Here is a 23,079-nt window from a genome sequence, read left to right on the forward strand (position 1 = left end):
TTTGTTAAAACAAAATTAATAAGTACATATCTGTGTTAGACAGTGTTCTGGTCACAAAGTTACAAATTACACTTACACAATTTGCACTTTTTTGTAATACTATCCACTTAAAGAATCTTGAATCTTGTGAAGATAATCTTTTCAACTAGGATATTGTAAAGAAATATCAAGTATAAAATTTAGTATATTCTTACAAAAATAACATTTATACAGTTAAAATTATTGGTAGAAATGCAAGCCACCTTGACATTTAGAACTAATAAGCTAGAAAGTCCAATCTTACATTTCACTTCATTGGTGCTGTTTGTTATTACATAAGGTACAGAATAAATATCCATTACTACATGTAACTTCATAATTCCTAAATATTTTGAAATAGATTGTTTTACTAGATGTTCAGTTTTAGATGTGAGTTTTTGTTTTGCTATTCAGCAATGAACACATAACTTTTAGTTTAAAAAATACATCTATATTTATTAAGGATTTTGAAGGTAGATTTGCTTTTCTGTGGTAGATAAATCCATATGAAGCTTACATCTACTAGTAGCAGTAGACCTTACACTTTATCCTCATTTCAGTCTGAAACATTTATTTGCCTTTTGTCAGCCTTTATCCACTAGAGGTTCATGTCATCTAGAGGTCTTACAGAAAGGTTAAAATTTCCCAGCGGCATTTTTATTCCGTTTCCTTTCCTACAACTGAAAAAGCCCACTGAGGTGGTAGCTTCGATGAAGGAAACAAGAAAGAATGATGAGGAAATAGTAAATGTGAGAGTTAAGTAGTTAAATACAACCATGTAAATTCCCAGCATAACAATTCTGAGTTGTGGTGAGAATCCTACTATAAGCTACTAGTGTATTTTGTATTCCATTTTTATAATAAATATTTATTGGCTGGGCATGGTGGCTCACACCCATAATCCCAGCACTTTGGGAGGCTGAGGCGGGAGGATCGTGAGGTCAGGAGATCGAGACCCTCCTGGCCAACATGGTAAAACTCCATCTCTACTAAAAATACAAAAATTAGCTGGGCGTGGTGGCATGTGCCTGTAATCCCAGCTACTCAGGAGCCTGAGGCAGAAGAATCACTTGAGCCAGGGAGTCAGAGGTTGCAGTGAGTCAAGATCATGCCACAGCAACCCAGCATGGGGACAGAGTGAGACTCTGTCTCAAAAAAAAAAAAAAAAAAAAAAAAAAAAAAAATTATTAAGCATCTTACATAACCTAAAATAGTTTTTTAGGTGATGTGTGTATATTTTGTGTGTAAATATACATATATGTGTATACAAATATACATAAATTCACATATACATATGTGCATACATCCCTCCCTAAAGAAATTATCCTATTTTATATAAAATCCATTATAGGATAAATTAGAGGTATGTAAGGTATGTAAAGCACCTCTTTATATCACCAAGAGACAGGCAGGTAATATTTTATTTCTAGGAAATTTTTTCTCCATAAGGATTCAGGTATCTTGATATCCTAGAACAATCTCAGTTATGCAAGTTCATTTCAAATCATTATTTGATGAAGACATAGTGGTTCTGAAGTGCTGCCAGTGGCTTCCAGATTTTAATGAAGTGGAAGTTGTACCACATTGACAACTGAGTCATAGCTGTAAGAAGCTCAGCTAAGGAACCCACAAATCTGCAGATCAAATGGTAAGCAGAATCTTCTTTGCCAGTAATGAAGGTCACAGGTATTGCATCACAAGAGAGAACTGAGTTTTATAAAATCAGAGATTTAAAGTGGAACAAGAAGTCAACAAGAAGCAAGATAAGGAAATTAGGGGATTAAAACTACCTGTCAAAAGCACCTGATTGAGAGTCTTGCGTTTTTTAAGCAAAATATGTTGTAATCAACATAAAGGTCCGTGTTTAAAAATAAATAGTCAAGGTTTACATAGAGCAAAATACACAGGGCAAAACATTAGAACAGCAAAATCACTCATTTTCATGTAACAGCAGTTAGTGGATATTAACACAACAGAAGGGAGTCAAATTATGAGGTCATTAGCTTTTTAAAAAATAAACAATTTTTACTATAAAAATAAAACACAAACACAGTAAAAATGTGAAGCAGGACAAGATAGTATAAGTGAAAAGCAAAAGTCTCACTTGTTGTAAGAACTGAGATCCATCTTTACTTGTCCACGTGAGCCATTGTTATCCCAACTTCAGCAATTGAATTGAAATGTTACCTCACATACACAAATACACATGTGGGTTCCTGGACTACTCTGCTCTGCTGAGTCACTATCTGCACCAGTGCCAAAGATCCTATAGCTTTAAAACACAATTCAACATTTGATAAGACCATTCTCTACCTGCATTACTCCTCTTTCCCAGCCACTTTTGTATATACATTTCAGTCTTTTTATATTTTTAAAAAACAATTCTATTTGGAAATGCTATTGATATTGCATTGACACTATAGACTTTATTAACTTAGGGAGAATATGTATCTTCATAATATAAAATATCTCCCCTAAAGATAGAGGCATTAACTAAATTGAATTAAACCTGGGGAGTAGTGCCGAGTGGGATAGGCAGGTAATTAAAATGGCCCATAACATATTATATGTCATAAAAATAAAATGTCACATTTCTCCTGAAAAAGATGAGCTATTTATAGCTCAATAAGTAAGCATTGATTATAATATTATTCCACTGACAAAACATGTTGGTTTCTTCCAATAAAAAGTATATAACCGTTAAATGTTTTTCTTTAGCACAATCCTCAACATTCCAAAATCTATAACCAGAAATCAATGATTTCATAACCAAATTACACAAAGGGAAGGGAATTACTTGATCTCACACAAAAAACAATCCTAGCATGACATTAGAGGATGGAATGATAGAAGGCCCCACTATATATTAATATATAGTTGGGTTTTTTGTTTTGGAGAAAGGGCCTCACTCTGTTGCCCAGACTGGAGTGCAGTGGCACAATCTCAGCTCTTTTCAGTCTCAATATCCCAGACTCAAGTGATTCTCTTATCTCAGCCTCTCAAGTACCTGAGACTACAGGCATGTGCTACCACACTCAGCTAATTTTTAAATTTATACATATATATATATACACACACACACACACACACACACACACACATATATATAGTAGAGATGGGATTTTGCTAAGTTGCCCAGGCTGGTCTTGTATTCCTGGGCTCAAGCGATCCACCTGCCTCAGCCTCCCAAAGTGCTAGAATTACAGGCATGACCTATTGCACCAGGTTACAATATTTTTTTTTATCACAGTGTATGACGTGGGGTTTGAAATGCATGATATGTGTCCATCTATGATCATAAAGAGGAAAAGCCACTTGCTTGCAAGTTGCAAGAGTCAATAACAGAATATAGGAGTAGATATTTTGTCTGACTGCTAGAGGATGCTCTCCATCAGGGTGACTTCCATTATGACATCAGGTAAAAATTCAAGCAGCAAAATGGTAGAATACTTCTGGATTTAAAATCAGAAAGTCAGGTTTTATGTTTTAGTTATTTAGCAAGTGACAAATTTTGTGAACCTCATCAATAAAGTGAGGATACTCATACCTAAACATAGTTCTTGTGAACATCATGTGAGATTATATGTTGAACTTGCTTTCTGAAACATAAAGCATTTTACTAAATACAAAATCATCTCAATTTATCATGTGGGCAGAATAGAGTTTTGGTCAAAATCATGTATAGATCATTTCTCAAAAGTTACTCTGTACCCAGTAGATGCCAACTAGCTTCACAACCTGGGAAGCTATTTTGTTAATTGCCACCCTAGAGTATGTAAACAAGCCTCCAAATGGTCTTCTACTCAGACTCACAGCGTGAATAGCAAAACCAAGGGGGCCTGGGAACTATCTCCAACTTTTTTGTTTGTAGAAGTTCTACTGAAAAGTAATAAGTGCATTCTAAATAGGCTTAATTTAGGAAGAAAATTGAGAGGAAGGTAGAGTTTCCATGTAGCACCTGTCCGCATACACGCACAGTCTCCCCTATTATTGACATCCCCCACAGAGTGGTACATGGTTTTTTGTTTTTCTGTTTTGTTTTCTTTATACAGTTGATGAGTCTACATTGAAACATCATCATTCAAAGACCATGGTTTAAATTTAGTGTTCACTTTTGGTGTTGTGCATTCCATAGGTTTGAAGAAATGTATAATGACATGTAGCCATCATTAAAGTATGACAAATAATAGTTGCATTGCCCTAAAAATCCTTTGTCCTCTACTTACTCATCCCTGTCCCTGTTTATCTTAATGCCCTTCATCTCTTTTTTGTAGCATAGGCTGTTACTCTAGAAATCACGGCATTGCCTTTGTTTTTCCCCAACAGTGCAGTACCTTCTTACTTGAAACATCAGACACCATCATAGTGTTTCCTAATCTAACTACAAGAAATGTTGAAAAAGAGTGGAGTAATTTGAGGAAGCTTTTATTTTAATTACAAGTTTGAATGCCTCTTTATCCAGGCTTCTCATATCCAATCTCATCACTATGGTCATTTGGGTCACTTAAAAGCAACCAATTCTCAAACCAGTTATAGTCACTAAAATATGCTCCTCAGCTCAATAGTTTCAGCACCTTGCTAGTCTCCATAACAACAATCAACATACAGATTCCATATTACGTGAAATTTGAAATTCTACTAACAACAAATGCAATTTCTTTATCAAGAAAGATTCAACTAGTTCATTTGTCTTATTTTAATCAGAATCAAGTATGTATGACAAGCTGAGGCAAATCATCGCTGCTCAGGGGGTTGATGAAATGTATTTCTTCCCACCTCAGATTGTTTGTTTTTTCAGTTCATTAGGAAGCTCTCAGGAACGCTGCATATATACTTGGTGTACTCTATTTGATGCAGGGAATTAACACTTAACATTTCTTCAAGGTTGAGTAAAACAGATTTATACAGTTCTCTCCCCACACTCCTTCTGCTCATGTTGCCTAATCAAAATGTATTTCAGTTTGTCAGTCCAAGGCACTCTGCTGAGAACATTTAACAAGGAAAATGAGAAGATAAATGTCAGTCTCATGGTACCATCAAGAACACGAGACCCTCACAAGAAAACCACAGCTAAATCTATTGTGTGATAAAGCACATCAGTGTGAGGGTTTTCAATTTGAAAAAAAAAAAAAGTGTTGAGGCGGGGGAGAATTAAATAATCATTGCCTTAAAAACAGAGTTAACCAAAAGGGGTGGTATTATAACTAAAACTGGTCAAAATTAGGAGTTGAATACAAATATTTAGTTTCTCATGTACCAGTTTCCTCATCTGTGAGTTGGGAAAAAAACATTCAACATTCACATGGTTTCCCTTTATAAAAATTGGCCATTATGAATTCTAGAAAAAAAATCATTCTGGTTTTTATTACACAAATATTCTGATTATTTGATAGAACATAATTTGATGTACTGATCTTTCCATAAACAAGACTAGAAGTTTCTGGTGAAAATTTTTTACTTATCTTTGTTAATTTTTAAAGTTTTTGTTGGTTTTGTTTTGCTTTTAACATTAAAACAGACACCGTTAAGCTTATTTTAGTAAGCTCATGCTTATAGTACATGATAGCAGTTTGTTCTAGAAAAGTAATTATTGCTTTATTATAAAGCTATTATTAAATAATGTAAAAACAATGGGTGATTGGATTGAAAATAAGAATTCAAGGAAGATATGTCACACCAATAGTATTATAAAATTAAACAGCATTTAATCAATCAGCTCTTTAATAGAATTAGTTAATGTAGTTAGAATCAAACAATTCTAGCCACAAATAGAACAGTCTCATATTCTTTTGAGAAGAAAGCAAAAATTACATGAAAATCATCAAATCAGAAGAAGATATAGCTACGACAGGCATATAAACAGGCAGGTACAGAAGATTAAGAAGTGACAAATGACAGAACAGTGTACAGAACTAAAACATGAAAACCCACTGGTTTAAAAAGCATAGGATTTTGTGTGATATAATCCTACATTCTTCAGTAAATTCCAATAATTATGATGTCATAAGTTTTTCATTCAACAACCATCATCATTCATTGTTTTCTCCTTATACGTAGGATACTACAGTAGATGTTGGGAAAACAGTGACAAACGGCCCCTATGTCCATAATATTTACCACATTATAAGGATGACAAATGAGCAGTCAAGTGCAATACAGCATCATAAACAGTGTGATGGTGGTCATCCATGTTCTGTGGGAGCCTGCAGGATGAGAGAAGAGAAAGAGGAAGAGAAGTTTGTCTGTTGTATCTTTTATATTTGAACGGAAGTCCAAAAAGTGTTGCTATTTAGTAAGATGCCTCTGGATGTCTTATGGAAAATGGAATTGCCGTGTTTAAGACTGTAGACAGGGTAAGAGTAAGAATCCAGACTCACTAGAAAAGAATTAAGTAATAATTTCAGAAAGGAACATAACAAATTCAAAATTGCTATAGTAATTTTTAAAGCTTCAATGCTTAAATCGGCCATCTAGAGCCTTTGGCTACTTAGAAGTAATTAATAAAACCCAAGTTTCCTAATTTTCTTTTGGAATAGTTTTAGATTTATGGAAAATTTGCAAATATAGTTCAGAGAGTCCTCATATACTCTTCACCCAGCTTTCCCTCTTAACTCTGTCTCATGAAAAGTAATCAAATGTAGCTTCCTCTGTAGTTCTCTGATGGCTCTGTTTAAGATGCAGCTGTTTTCACAACTGCAGAAATTAAAGTGCCCGGAGGAAACTCAGGTCAAAAAAAGAGCAAGAGGGGAACGGAAATCTCTAATGAAGGAGATAACTTTCTAAATGGATCTTGAGTTTGGGCGCAGTGGCTCATGCCTGTAATCCCAGCACTTTGGGAGGCCAAGGCAGGCAGATCACTTGAGGTCAGGAGTCGGAGTCCAGCCTGGCCAACACGGTAAAACGCCCTCTACTAAAAAAAAAGAAAAGAAAAGAAAAAAAAAAACTAAAATTAGCCGGGCTTGATGGCAGGCGCCTGTAATCACAGCTACTCGGGAGGCTGAGGCAGGAGAATTACTCCAACCCGGGAGGTAGAGGTTGCAGTGAGCCAATATTGCGCTACTGCACTCCTGCCTTGGCATCAGAGCAAGACCTTGTCTCAAAAAAATAAAAATAAAAATAAAGGAATCTTCAATTTAGATGAATCAACTGATTCAAGTTATGTGGGATCTATATTTCTGTATTTGCCATCTCTACTCTTTGAACACATTTTATAGTCCCCTTGTTTTTATGCAATAAAGTAGAAATTCATGCATTGACTCTGATTTTTCACTGTGAATCTCTAGAAGTATTCCCAGAAGCCTACAGAGATAAAATCTGAAGTTAGACCAGTTATATAAATCAGAGAGGTCAAATAATGATGCTTTTGAATCCAGAAATGTCACCAGCAAGTAGTAGTTAGAGTTTGATTATATAAGATCATATGTGTCTGGGTTTTTAAAAAATATCCATTTGGTTTATATTCTAAATATTTAATTTAAAAACTGAACAATTATAAAAATTAATATAACTGCTTTGGATTTGCTCTAATCAGTAAAGAAACACTTAAGCATTATGAAAGTTCCTGTCACAGCTCTGATTTGTATTTTTCTGCATTAATTAAAAATTGGTTTTAATCCAAGTATCAAAGATAATGAAGAAAAACAAACACTTTAGAAATTTACTAAGGTTATTTAACGAATCCTGTGGAAAACTTTCTTGAGATGTTATTTTGGAAGGTTTTTCTAATTTTTTTTCCAATAAAAAGTAAATATGATGTGCACAACTTTTCAAAATTTAAAATGCATACATTATGAAAGTATTTTTCAATGTATCTGTATCATTTATCCAAATTTTTTTAAAAAACAAAATAGGTCTACATGACAATTTTTATATTAGAAAATTGTATTCTAGACAATAAGTCCAGACTTGGGAAAACAGAACAAATTACCTGGTGTGATGGTTAGCTTTATGTGTCACTGGGCTATGGGATGTTAAGACAGTTGGTAAAACATTATTTCTGGTTGTTTTGCTATAGGTGTTTCTGGAAGAGACTAGAATTTGAATCAGTAGTCTGAGTTAAAAATATCTACTCTCACCCATGTGGATAAGTATCCTCCAATCCCTTGAGGGCCCAAATAAAAGAAAAATTGGTAGAAAGAGCAAATTCTGTCTCTCTATGAGCTGGGACATCTATCTTCTCCTACTCTGGGATATCAAACCTCCTGGTTCTCGGGCCTTCTTCTAACTCCAGGATTTATACTATTTCCTTCCACCTGCAACTCCATGCCTCTCAGCATCCTCAGACCTTCAGACCAAGCCTGAAGAATTGTATCATATGCTTTTCTGGGTCTGCAGCTTACAGATAGCATATCATGGGACTTTTTGGCCTCCATAATCCCATAGATCAATTCCCATAATAAATCATCTCTTTATCTATCTATCTATCTATCTATCTATCTATCTATCTATCTATCTATCTCATATTGTTTTAGTTTCTCTGGAGAATTCTAACTAATACACCTGGTTTTCTGAACAACAACAACTGAAAAAACACAAAGAGAGAAAGAGATGGGTGTAGATGGCAGAACTTACAGACTAAAAGATAGGTAAGACATATAAGCAATCACAATGCATGGACTTTATTTGAATCCCAGTCCAAACCACTAAACAGTTAAAAAATGTATAAGACAACCAAGGAAATGTGAACACTGACTAGATATTAAATGACATTAAGAAATTATCAAGATGTGACATTAAAATGTAATAGTGATAGCTTATGGTATCATGTATCTTTTGCCTCTCTCATTTACAGGTACATACTGAAACACTTAGAAATAAAATTATATGTTTATTGGTATTTTCATAAAAATAATTTTGAGACAGCAATGTGTAGGGGTGGGTATTGATAAAACAATACTGGCTATGAATTTAAAATGTTTGATGCTGCTGATGAAAACATGGAGTTTGTTATAATATCTCCTGGACTTTTAAAAAATATTTGAAATTGTTTATAAAAAGAGTATTTCAAAAATGTATTCCAGTACCAGTTATTAGACTAACTAGACATAGAACCATCAGAAAATCAGTCAATATCTTTTGTGCTTTGTTTCCTCTTTGGTGAAACAATGGATAGACTCCAATTTAATTCACATTCATTCAACAAATACTTACTACAATATTCATTCCAGCTCCAAACAACGTAATTTTCAATTTCTCCCAGTCTGCCACAATTGTTATTATAAAATAGTTCCATCACTCACTAACTCTACAATGTCATTTTAAGAATCATTGAATTCATTGATTTAACTGTTTATTCATTCACCGAGTGCCAGTCACCATGCTAGAAATAGATTTAAAAAATAAAAATAAAGGCATTGAATTTTGGCCTTATTGTCTAGTCATGTATAAAATTAATACAACTAATACAGTGAAGTGAAATTCATAAAGTAATACATTATTTAAGTTAAACTGGCTTTGATTTTGAAGTATAAACACAAGATTTTAGACAACCCCCTTCCCCCTCCCTAAAAAGCCTCATTCATAAGAAGTCTCTCTTCTTGACTAGAAAGAGGAAAATTCTCATTCATGTTGGCCAAGGAAGAAAGGGCATCCTTTTGTGAGGCCTGAAAAATACCCCTCATCCTTAGAGCAAGTTTCAGAAAAGAGTTTGAGGACAGAGAGTTTCAATAATTAGGTTTTTGCTCTTTCACTCTCTTTTTCCTTTTTAGAAAAATGCAAGATATAACACCAAGGAAAATTATAGAAGGGGGACATTGTGCTGAAGATATAAGGCATAATTTCAACTTGGTTCTTTCTAGTCTCACAACCATAGTCAGTGCTTTAAGTTCTCTTCAGTGATTAGAAATAGGCAAACAGTAGTGACCTTGCCCCAACCTGCACAGAACAGACCTGAGTCTGTATCTCCCCTGACTGAACCAATGGCTCGCCTAGGTTGTTCACACTGGGCCACAAGCAAAAATGGTTATGATGCCTGTTTATTTAAGACAGACACAGTATCACCTTCTAAAACTCAGTGAATATGGACAAAACAGTGTTTATATGCCATTATTTTCTTCCCCCTCTCTCTCTCCCCCACTAACCTGATTCAAATCAAATATAAAAACTTTAAAATATTTGGTTTACATAGTTTATCTCAAATCACTGCTTGTACACAATAATAGTCACTGATTTCTTAGACCCTGTTGAAATGCAAAACATTCTGTTAGGAAAACCAAGAGACATTACATCATCTTTCATAAAACTGGCTTTCTTTTTTCTATTTTAAGAAATGTCTGTTTACAATGTCATGCCTTGTGGGTGGAGATAGACAGATATAAGTAGATGCCTTATTGAAAGCAGTGTGTGACAAACTCAGATTTCAAAAACTTGAGAGAGAGATTAAAACGCAGATATCACAGACTCAAATATACAGGTGCATCAGTAGTTGAATCTTCTAGTAACTATACTCATCTACAATCTTTTAAGAATTATTTTTCCCCTGCTGCACTGAAGGCTCCTGCATTTATGGATATTTCAGTATGTATTATTCTTGACACTCTAATATTGTTAGAAAATTGTGATTTTTTTAAAGCTTCCTTTGCCAGAGTAACAATAATCGATTTATACTTTATTACTGTGTATATGGCAGAGAACTACAAATAAAATATATTGTGCCTGTTAATTTTTATTTTAAATATTTCAGATGCTTGCCACTGATCTAATTATCTTCAGATCAGCTTCCCTTGACTCCCTAGATTCTACCAAATTTTCCTATTACTCTTTTCTATTAATTTCTGCCCTGCATCCATCCCAGTCACACTTTTTGCCTGGGCTCCTGATTATTTAACATCTCGCTATTTCATTAGTAATGCATATTTAATACTTTCTGGGCTGAATCATTTATTGATGGGTACAGCTAGACTAAGAGAATGGAATCAGGTCACTTTGGGGCACATAGCCAGAACTGGTTTCCTAAATCCACAACCACAGAACCCTCATAGGTTTGCAATTTCTTTCCCTTCATCAGTGGTTCTCATATGTTAGCATGTATCAGAGTCACTTGGAGGGATTGTTGAATCACAGACTGCTGGGCTGCCCCTGATTCAGTATGGCTGAGGAGGGCCTGACTATCTGCATTTCTAACAAGTTCCCAGTTGAAGCTTGAGTTGCTAGTCAGATCCACATTTTACAACGGCTCCAGATGAAGGTCTGTGATTATTGTGGCTCTCAGTTATTCCCATCCAAATTAATATATAATTCAACTCTTTCCTGTGTCTAGAAGAATTCAACAGATTCTTGCCAAAAATGGCCACATCCCATCAAAAATAGTAAACAATAATAATGCTATATATAATTTTATTTAATCTCAAATAGCATTTACTTTTATAGTTATTGACATGGTTCATAGAGGTAATGCAAAAAAATTACCTATATTTTGTTATGTTTCTACTTTTCCTATTAAATAGGTTCTGTGTTCTGTTTTATTGATAAGCAAACAAGAGATCAGAGAGATTCAGAGTTGCCCAAGGCAAATCAACTAATAAATGGAACAAGGACTTAATCCTAGGATATGCATAGATGAGTTTTCCTATAGTCCCTTCCTACGCAAAGTACGGTCCTCAGGCCAGCAGCACTGCCGCTGCCTGGAAGTCTGACACGCAGACTCAGGTGCCATCTCAGACCTATTGAATCAGAATCTGCATTTTTACCAAAATCTTAGGTGATTCTAGGAATAGCAAAATTTGAAAAATACTTTCTACCTCCCTAAAACAAATAACTTCAGTGAACTTCTTTTGCCTACCAATTTGAGTGTCAGTTTTCACTTCTTAGCACAATTCTGAAACTTTCTCAGCTAGAGTATGAATTTTAGTAAGTGTATGTATGTGATATCTTCCAAGTCAAAATGCACAGGCTCTATCTTCTTTGCCATGTTAAGATTCTGTGTACATCTAGTTATTTGGAGATTGGAGATAAATGCGAATTACTTAAGATCACTTTAAGTAAAAAAAAAAATGAGAGACAAGATTGTTGTTGTTGTTCTTTGTTTGTTTGTTTAGAGACGGAGTTGCCCAGGCTGCAGTGCCGTGCCGCGATCTCGGCTTACTGCAAGCTCCGCCTCCTGGGTTCATGTCATTCTCCTGCCTCAGCCTCTCGAGTAACTGGGACTACAGGCGCCCACCACCACGCCCGGCTAATTTTTTTTGTATTTTTAGTAGAGAAGGGGTTTCACCGTGTTAGCCAGGAGGTCTGACCTCGTGATTCGCCCGCCTCCGCCTCCCAAAGTGCTGGGATTACAGGCATGAGCCACTGCGCTGGGTCAACGTCATTGTTTTAACAGTAGGTTATGGGATTTTGTTTTTGCTTTTTTAGTAAAAGTATTTTATTCCCCAAAGTACCTCACAAGGGCTCTTCCATAAAGTCACAACCCAATAACATCATTTTGCTTATGTTAAATTGAACAGTGTCCATAATTATTGCTTATTTTTTTAGCACTTTATGAATTAAGTTTGACTAGATTAATCCCTATTTTCAAATAAAATCTTTCACCAAAGATCAGCCCAGTGAAACTATTATTTTTTAATAAATGCTATTTCTCAAGCTAAAATAAAGACTTGGGCTAAGCAAAACTATATCAATGCTATGCCAGAAGTCTTGGAACAAGCATGAAGATCTACAAAGTAAATTAGATTTTCTGTTACTATCTCCGTCCCATGACCCTCTCTCTCAACCCTTCATCTAAAATTGCCACAAATGTTCTGTAACTGGGTCAAGGCACACTTGCTTGGGGGAACAAAGACATATTAAGGAACATTCAATATGTCTCAGACATAAGGAGCAAGTGAAGCAAATGTAATATCCTGTCATAAGATGCAAGCATAATTTGCTGCTGTGCCCAGCTTTCGTCCTCAATTGTTAACATGTGACTGTCTTCTCTGACACTCATCAGAAATGCTTTGACTAAATCACAGGAACTTATTTTTATTCAGTATTTGTTTTGCTTCTATCTACAGTAGTTCCCCATTATCTACAGCTTTGCTTTCCACAGTTTCAGTTACCTGCAATCAATTGTAGTCCAAAAATATTAAGTAGAAAGTTCCAGAAATAAACAATTTACAAATTTTAAATCAAACAGTGTTCTGAGTAGCATGATGAAATCTCACATCATTATTCTCCATCCTGCTCCAGAAATGAATTCTCCCTTTGTCCACCATATCCATGCTCTGTATGCTCCCTTGTATTCAAGTCATCCTTATTTCATTTAGTAGTGGCCCAAAAGCACAAGAATAGTCATGCTGGCAATTCGGATATGCCAAAGAAAATAGGTAAATTGCTTCTGTTATGTGAAAAGGCTAAAAGTTCTTGACTTAATAAGGAATGAAAAAAAAATTGTAGGCTAAATGTTGCTAAGATCTACAGAAAGAACAAATCTTCTATCCGTGAAACTAAAGAGAGAAAAAGAAATCTGTGCTAGTTTTGCTGTTTCACTTTAAACTGCAAAAGTTACAGCTACAGCCTCAGTGCATGATAAGTGCTTAGCTAAGAAGGAAAAAGGCATTTGAGACCAGCCTGGCCAACATGGTGAAACCCTGTCTCTATTAAAAATACAAAAATTAGCCAGGCATGGTGTCAGGCACCTGTAACCCCAGCTACTCGGTAAGCTGAGGCAGGAGAATCACTTGGACACAGGAGGCGGAGGTTGCAGTGAGCCATTGCACTCCAGCCTGGACAACAGAGAGAGACTTCATCTCAAAGAAAAAAAAAGGCATTAAATTTGTGAGTGGAAGGTGTGAACAGAAAATGTGTTCTAACTGACAGCAATGTATTGTGTCAGCAAGCATTGAGCCTATAGAAAGACTTCAGCAAGGGATTTCCCAAAGCAAATAACACCAAGATATTTATGCCAGTCAGAGATAGTTACATAGATTCAGGAACAGGTTTGGACTGAAAAATATTAAAATTACTGGAGAGCCTGTATTTTTCAATCAAGAAGCTGCTGCCATATTTCCAGCAGTGTTGAAGTAGTTGACTAAGGAGAAAGAATACCATCTAAAGCAAGTCTTCAGTTGCAAGGAAACTGGGCTTTTCCAGAAAAAGATGCTCAGTAGAACCTACATTCATAAAAGTGCAAAGGAAATACCAGGGCAACAGAAATGGAAGGACAGATCAATGCTGGTACTATGAGGCAGTGCTGCAAGGCGTATGATAAAACCACACGTATTGTACACGGTAAAGAACTCACATCCTCTAGAAAATAACAAAAGTTGTCTGCCTATGTTCTGGTATTATAATCAGAAAGCCTGGATGACAGATATCTCATTTATGAAACGGTTTCACCAATGCTTCATTCCAGATGTAAAAAAATACTTGGACAGGGAAGGGTTGGAATTTTAGGTCTTATTAATACTAGACAATGCACCTGGCCATCTTTAACCTGTTTGCTGTGAAAATGAAAATGTCAAGGTTGTGTTTTTACCTCCAAATATAACTTCATCGCTTCAGTCTGTTGATCAGGACATCTTTAAGACTGTCAAGGTCATATGCGCCTACCTGGTATGTAATGGAATTTGATCAGCACCTGATACAGACCTTAATGTGGAAGTAATGTAGTGCTGGAAATCATTCACTATTGCTGAGGCAATAACATTCATCAAAGCTGCAATCTTTGAATTAAAATCAGAAACTGTTAAGTGCCTGCTGGAAGAACTTATGGTGGAGTGAAGTAAGGAATGATTTTAAAGTCTGCCCAGGGATCAGCAGAAGAGTTAGTAAAATCATTCAGGCAGCAAGACAAGTTGGTGGAGAAAGATTTGCCAACATGCTTCATGAAGAAATGGAAGAACACACTGAAGGCCACTGAGAAGTGTTTAAAAAAAAAAAAAAAAAAAAGAAACTGGAAAACCTGGTTGAATCGTCTACAGAGAAATAGAAAAATAAAAATAAACTGAAGCAGACCTAGCATTGTAGATATTATGAAAATGTGCCAAAGTGTTTCAAATTGTGCAGACATTAAAGGACAAACTTATGGAATAAGATCCCTCGATGGAATGCAGCATTAGTTACAACCTCTGCAGCAATACATTGATGAATTGAAAGGAGACAGCAACTTCTGATTATAATGTTCTTCCAACAGATTCTGACCAAAAACTCTTTCAATTATCAAGGATACCCAACCATCAACGTCATCTGTCTCATCATTATTGCTTAGGTTCAAATCCCACCTCTGCTCAGCTGTGTGATCTTGAATAAATTATCACAATATTTCTTAGTTTTTCCATCGGTAAAAATTAAAAAATAATAGTGTCTTTTTCATACTGTTATTAACTGGATTCAAAATGATAAACCATAACATTCCTTCTATGTATTAAAGCCTAAAATTTGCTTCTCAGGCCTAATATGTTTGCTATTCAACATGATTATAGCTTGATTTTCCTTAAATGCCAAACTAGTAGTACAGAGCACTTGCCAAATTTACCATATCACATGAGGTAAGATGAGCACTTGGAGCTCAGCAGGTAAGTGTTTAATCATCTGTTGATGACTCTGAACTTACTCAAGGTCAACAGGAAAACTAAAGCACAGGAACTGGCAAGTCTGGCTTCATCATTCATGGCATTTCTGCTGAATCATTAGCTCCTTGCTGGCACACTCAGCAGACTCTTATGTCAGGTGTCCCAATACACTGGTCTTTTGATGCACCCTAGGCACTCAGTGAGCCAGAGTCAATAGAAGGAAGAAATGAAAAAAAAAAAAAAAAAAATTTCAGATTAAAAATATAAGCTTTTAGTATAAATTTAGCAAGACTTACTTCATAAGCCAAAGAAATAGATCTCCTGACAATACGGTTAAGAGGTTATAAATATATATATATATATAGACATAGACATATAGATATCAATATAGATACAGACATAAGTATAGATCAAATATGCTACACTGAATTAAATTTGGCAATAGAGCTTGCCTATAACCATTTCCATGAACTTTTTCTTGATAATACTGGTCTTTGGATCAATTACAAAATCTTATGCATTCTTTTGTCAGGACTATGAAGAGAAAGGAATCAGAGATGATAAATGAGGCTATAGGTAATCTAAAAATATTATCATGTAGAGAAAAGTGAATGTAATATCCCATTTATGCTACTATAACAGAACACCATAGACTGGGCAACTTACAAAGAATAAAAATTTACTGGCTCACAGTTCTGGAAGCTGGGAAGTGCAATATCAATGCAGGTTTGGCAATTCTGATCCTAGATGATGCCTTGAATACTATGTTCTTTAGAGGGAAGGAAGGCTTCATGTTTATATGGCAAAAGGGCAAGGAAAGAGTGTGCACTCCCCTAAGCCTTTTCTTACTACAACATTTATTAATTCATGGTTTAATCGCTTTTAAAGGCCCCAACTCAATACTGTTACCTTGGCTATTAAATTTCACCATGAGTTTCAGAATATACAAAAACATTCAAACCATAGCAACAAAGGAGGAGTCAAGGAACTTAAAGACATAAGCAGTGCCATGTGGGGTAAACATGTCCTTCTGACGGTGTCGTCAGAAGACGTTTTGTGATGGAACACAATGGTCATTCACCACACTGTTGATCTCAAAACGTTAGAAACATGCCCTGAATCGAACTGGCTTCCTCTTAACAACTTATGTATATAATATTCTTAATGTTACTTAAAATTATTTAATCAATTTATATTTTTAGTCGGTTTCTGGGTTTAACTACATGATGTAGGACCTTCAAACCTCACTACCATTTTTTAAAAATCCCTTAAGGTATCTCCACAAATAGAATGTCCTTTTTCATTATGGATTTACCTATTTACTTCTAGACTTCAGCTACATTCCCCCATTCACCATATCTTTCAACACTTTTATTTCTAAACATTGTCTGATCTTCTTAGTACCTATATATTTGAAAGATTTTTTCTTTCCATTTTCATTTATTTACCCTGGACCTTCTTTAGTGCTCAAAATGACAGTAGTATAGTCTGCAAGTAACATGTGAGTGGTGAGCTGCTAGGGTAACCTGTGTTAACCTGAATGTTAATAGATCGTCAAAATGCTCTGAAAACAATACCCTGACATAAATTAATCATTCATGGTTCAAGTAAAAATTTCTATGGTTAGATCCTTGGAAATAGATTATAGAATCAATGAAGAGTACTTGTAGATGAAGAAGGGATTCTTGTCAATTAAAAATGAGGTGTAGAGAGAGTTTTTTATTGGACTACGTAGAAAAGGAAATTTACCACCTTTTTGACACTTCAGGGGTGGTATTCTACAGGCCATTTCCTTACCCTGTCATTTAACACTGCTTATAATTAATTCTGTATTTATTCTCAGAAAGTTTAAGTCAAGGAATCAGTGGTTTTCAAATCACTCCGATGTTAATACTCATTACTCACCAGAGGCTGCAATAACATGTAAGAGGTTAGCTCACAGATTAAACTGAAATTGAGCATAGGCTATTTGTATTTTAATCTTCCATGACCATATTATTTCTTGGATGTCTGAAATAATATAAAGGAGTCCCATTTATGTTTTGATTATTTAAACCCCAAATATTTCCAAGATGACAATGATCACCCCTTGCCTATCTTGCCTTAAAGGGTGAGAGTGTGCAATATTGCAATGATTCAATGCTCAAGAACATCTCTATCAAGTCACTGTAGTGTAGTAAATACTTGGCATACACAATTTCTTCTGTTACTCATTAAGCTCTATGGGTCATAGTTATCCATATTTTATAAATGAAGAGCAGCTTCAGGGCTAAAATGGGACACAGTTTATTACTTTCATTTCACAAAGTAAAATTAATTATGCCTATTTACTTTTGTGCCTATTTCACTTTTTCTTGCCCCTCAGTGCCACTGCCTATAGTACACACACAAAAACATGCACTAGCACTCAGAGTGAGGGTAAGAATGAGGACTAAGGAATGAGATCACTGAGTCGGACTAATTGTTTCTTTTAGCTATGCTTTTCAGGCTTATAAAATTTATACTAATATCAAGTAAACTGGTCACTGAGTACAGCCTCTTGATTTAGAAATGATGAAACCTTAGACAACTACCATGACTATATAAGTCAATAAGTGACAGATCTAGATTAGAAACAAAATCCTCGGATTTTAATTCTATTCTTCCTTGAATACTATGAAATACCTCCTAAATATATATTATTAAATAACCTGACAATTGACCACATGACCCCAGGTTTCATCTAAATAACTGTGTCTCATTGGAAGCCAGAGCTCATGACACAAGAGGAGGGAATAGATTTCAGCATGTCTTTGAACTCACATGTTCCAGAATTTCTCTTCAAAATAACATCACAGTCATGACATTACATTAGAATCACAGTAATATATTTATATGAACCTTGTCACAGTGAGGCTTATATAAATTATCATTGGAAGTTTTTGTCAGAATAAACTCAGTATTGAGACAGTGAGTAAATGTACTGGTTTACTTACCATCTTGACAGTTTAAGGACAGATCTCAGGCAGGTATTCAAAGAATGTCTACACAAGGTCGCCTATTAACATTTTTTCTATGTCTCAGTTACTTTCATATATTTATTTTTGCTTTGTGTCTTCAATGTATTTGGAAGTCAATATAAAGTAGAGGACAACAGAAATGGAAGCTCAGCCTGTACTGTAATTGAGACTGTGCAAACTTTATCCAGTTAATGCTGCAGAGCCATAAAATTATTCCTATCTCCTAGAAAAGTTGCAATTCCATGACAGCATTTGGAGTGCATTATAGGAAGAGTTTTCTAATAAAGAATGAATAAATGAATGGGTTTAGATTAAGAATGACTTCATAATTTCATAATTCAATGCAGCTAAATGTTTAAAATTTGGTTCCATATGTGTCATCTGTTAAATAATTAATGTAACATTTAGCTGATTTAGAAAGAATTGAAATATTTTTATGCTGGAACATGTGATTATCTTCTTATAGCAAACATGAGGTTATTTAATGATTGTCACCAAAACTAAAGCATTACTATCAATCGATTGCCATAGACTTAATTGTTGTCAATTATTTTGAATAGTAAGGATTCCTTACAAATAGGTGTCTTAAGCTAAACTCACCAAACCCCTAAATTAACATTATTGATGTCACAATTACCTATGTTAAAAAAAGAGAAATGTGTTTAACCAAAATGTTTAAATAGTGGAGTCATAAATACCATCTCAATCTTCCTTGTCCATCCCCAAAGGAAGCTATGTTGAAATGCAAGCAATTTGCAGACATTGCATTTACACCTACATATACACACATATATAACACATGCAAACATATACACATACATTTACATGTTATGTATATGTTATCTAATAAAATAACTTTGCATACTTGTGGCACTTTTTTCTCTAAGCCAACTAGGTGCTGAGTATGTATCTTTGATGATATCCTCTTACACTATTTTACGGTGAGCTATTTCATATTTTTACCATTTCACCAAATAGAAACAATCTTAAGATCAATCCATTATAAGATATGCTCAGACAGTAACATGTAAATATACATGAAGATTCAGAGGGAAACCTTTCTGAGACTGCTTTAAACACCTAGAATAAAGGAGAAATGATTTCAGCAGTAAAAGAATCAGCAGGGACAGAAAAGTGCCAACTCTGATTAGAAACCTTAAAAGCACTAACTGCAGCATCTCAAGGTAAAATAGAATTTTCAATAACTCACCCCGCATCACAGTGCTTGTAAGTGGTGAGAGGTGATTGGAGGAGAAAATAGAATTTGACCTTTTCTTAGTGAAGTAAAAGAAGAAGTTCATCCATTGAACTGGAAGCTTTTAGGGGAGTTACTAGAAGACAAAGCTACATGCTTGAAAGGAACAGAAAGTGCAGAGCTTCAGTTTTATCACAGAAGGTGCTTCAATCAGTTTACATTTGATTGAAACTCAAAGAATTTCTGCAGAACTACTGAACAGTCACCTTTAAGATTCAAAGTTTCTCATAGATTTCTGTTTATTAAATTCAACACACATAGAACATTGCAAAATTCATTAGGTCCTTTAGAAAACATTATTGCATTGTACAGTATATCAAAGCATATTTAAAAAACTGTCTGTATGAAACTTACAAATAGAGTTCATGAAATGTTAAAATAAATGTTTGTCTTGTATTGAGCTACAAACAAAATACACTCCTTCCTCTTTCTGTGTAGCACTGCTTTTTATTTTTTTGAAAGTTACTGATGTCAGAAGGCCTACCTCATATTGGATTGTCTTATTTGATTTTCCCATGAAATACTTAATTTTTAAAAAATGAGTTTTCCATCAATGATGGCACTGAAAAGGTAACACACAGATGTTTAATAAGGATATTTTTTTCAGGTTCGTGGTAAAGTGTTAGTTTATTTTCTTAACCTAACATTTTAACATCTACTTAGGCTGTCTTCCCTTTATCATTGTAACCTTGGTAACTTCACAAATCAAAGGAACTGGGAGTAATGGTTTTTTATCCTATGTTGTATCTTAGAACTAATTTGCAGTCATTTAAAAAGAACGACTAGTCTGCCTCTAAAGAATCCTGATGTGACTCATCACTGATACATTTCTTTTTACCCAGCAGGATGCACCAAATAGGCAGTAAATATCAGCTTCATGAATGAATAATGAAAATGGAGAGATAACTGAATGAATCATACTACTCACCGTTAGAAGAGATATATTCGCCAGAAACCCACTAAGACCCCACGTAAGATGAATGTCACATTCTGACAAAAGCACTAAGAAATAGAAGAAAAAAAACAACTTACGTGAATAAAGTGAACAACCAGAAACTAAATAAGTAACATCTGAGTGTGGTGGCCAGAATACTACTTTCCCCAAGATGCCCAAAGTCTTCATCCTTGAAACCTGTGGCAAAAAGGACTTAATAGGCTAACTTACTGAGTTAAGGTTCTTGAGATGGGAAGATTATCCTGAATTTACAGGTGGACCCAGCATTTACCAGGATCCCTGTAAGAGCAAGGCATGAATGTCAGAATCAGAGAAGAGGATGTAATGACAAAAGTAGGGGTCCGAGCAATGCCACTGCTGGCTTTGAAGATGAAGGAAAAGGCCACCGGCCAAGGAAGGCAGGTAGCTACTCGAAGCTGGAAAAGACAAGGAAAAGACTCTCCCCTAGAACCTCCAAAAAGCATGCAATCCTGCCAATGCCTTGATGTAGCCCAGGGAAACCCATTTCATATGTCTGACCTCCAAAAATAGAAGATTTAGAAAGTTTTTTTTTTTTACTTTTAAGTTCAAGGGTACACGTGCAGGTTTGTTACATAAGTAAACACGTATCATGGGGGTCTGTTGTGCAGATGATTTCATCATCCAGGTACTAAGCATGGTACCCATTAGTTATTTTTCCTCATCCTCTCCCTCCTCCCACCCTCCACCCTCCAATAGGCCGCAGTGTGTGTTGTTCCCCTCTGCATGTCCATGTGTTCTCATCATTTAGCTCCCATTTATAAATGAGAACATGTGGTATTTGGCTTTCTGTTCCTGCATTCGTTTTCTAAGGATAATGTTTTAAGCTACTAAATGTGTGGTCGTTTGTTACAACAGCAATAGGAAACTAATATACTGGGCTATTCCTTCTTGATTTCCAAATCTGCTTTTAATAAAAGGGAATCATTTTCATTTGAAAATAAGAAGAGTGTGAGCAAAAGAACACAAAGAAATACGTGAAATCAGCTGCCTGTCCATTTTAAAGAATACTGCTTATTCCAATCATGTATATAATGCAGAGAGAGGCTCATGTGGTATATCTGGATGATGCTAAGGGGAGAATCTATTTATCTATGACTTTTAAGCCAAAGTTAATTAAGCTGGAAATGCCATCTCACCATCTGAGTTTTCTATCTAGATGTTCAAAAATGTAGTTGTTAACAAAGGATACTTCAGATTTTCAATTTAGAAATGATTACTTTTCTTCTTTGTCAGATCCTAATCACAAGGGAATTCATAATTAAAAAGTCCTCTAAACCTTGAAAGATAGAAAGCCAACAGTCCCACGTTTCATATAAATATGTAAATTTTCTTTATGACTCTTTTAAATGAACCTGCTTTCTCCATTGTGCAAGGATGATAAGTATCCTATTGCACTAATAACCTTTCAATATTATTAACTATGTTTTCCTTTCATGTCTAAAATAAGTACCTGGCCCTGGTTAAGAAAAATCTCTTGAGAGGAATGGCTGCTTAATGGTGTTTGTTTCTATAAACACGAAACATGTCATTAATCCAATTTTATCCCAGAGAGGATAGTTGTTTACATGCATTATGGTGATTTTATTGTATCTTATTAAGGAATAATGGCAAACTAAAACAACTGCATTAACACAGTCTTGTAATAAAAAGTAACGTTTTTGCTATTCTAATTAGTTACACTCATTTTGAGAATGAAGCTAGATGTTTGGTTATATTTGAGTCTCTAAAAAGGAATGCTTTCCATTGGTTTTTTAGCACAGGTGCACTATGCTACTTGTGCACGACTGTTTCAGAAGCAAGGCCAAACATTTGCAGAAAAAGTCTGGTCACATCTCCAGAGGTTTCTCAATAACTATGTGCAAAAACGAGGCCTTCCGACAAAAATTGTATATTGAACTAATTGTCCCTTGGTGTAATTAATTAGCTATGTCATTGGCTACTTGCCCTACTGTAGGACCAAATATAGGCACAATTATTTGCACCTGAGCAGTTCTGAATCTATGGATTTGGATTCACATGTGTAAAAACAGTAGGTGCTTTCAAAAATTTACTCTCAGCAGTTTGCCTCTCACTTCAAACACAGCTATGTATATATTTTTAACTTACCTTTCTTTAATAAATACATTGGGAGTGTCAGTAAGTTGCCTCCTCCTCCCCAGCACCTGCTGCTTTTCATAATCGTCGTCATTCTCTATGAATGAGTGATGAGATCAACTCTGTTGATAATCTTTTTGCGAACAAATATGGAAAAGGCATTCACATGGAAACAGTTACTCTGATAATTATAAATGTCAGCTTTCTTTTCCATAAACTATAACTATGAAATTGGTTTCTTATTTTTAG

The 23,079-nt window shown here is 35.1% G+C and overlaps 1 long non-coding RNA gene across 1 annotated transcript; it reads right to left on the minus strand.

Annotated features, from left to right (window-relative positions):
• Nucleotides 1-3,196: 3,196 nt before the first annotated feature.
• Nucleotides 3,197-20,675, minus strand: LOC103878947. The gene is made up of 3 exons (XR_639320.4): nucleotides 15,548-20,675; nucleotides 6,136-6,221; nucleotides 3,197-5,000 (listed from the first exon to the last, which is right to left on the minus strand). It is a non-coding gene; the product is annotated as an uncharacterized LOC103878947 (long non-coding RNA).
• Between the last annotated feature and the right edge of the window lie 2,404 nt (nucleotides 20,676-23,079).

The sequence above is a fragment of the Papio anubis genome, chromosome 1 (assembly GCF_008728515.1).
Source record: "Papio anubis isolate 15944 chromosome 1, Panubis1.0, whole genome shotgun sequence".
NCBI classification, from domain to species: Eukaryota; Metazoa; Chordata; class Mammalia; order Primates; family Cercopithecidae; genus Papio; species Papio anubis.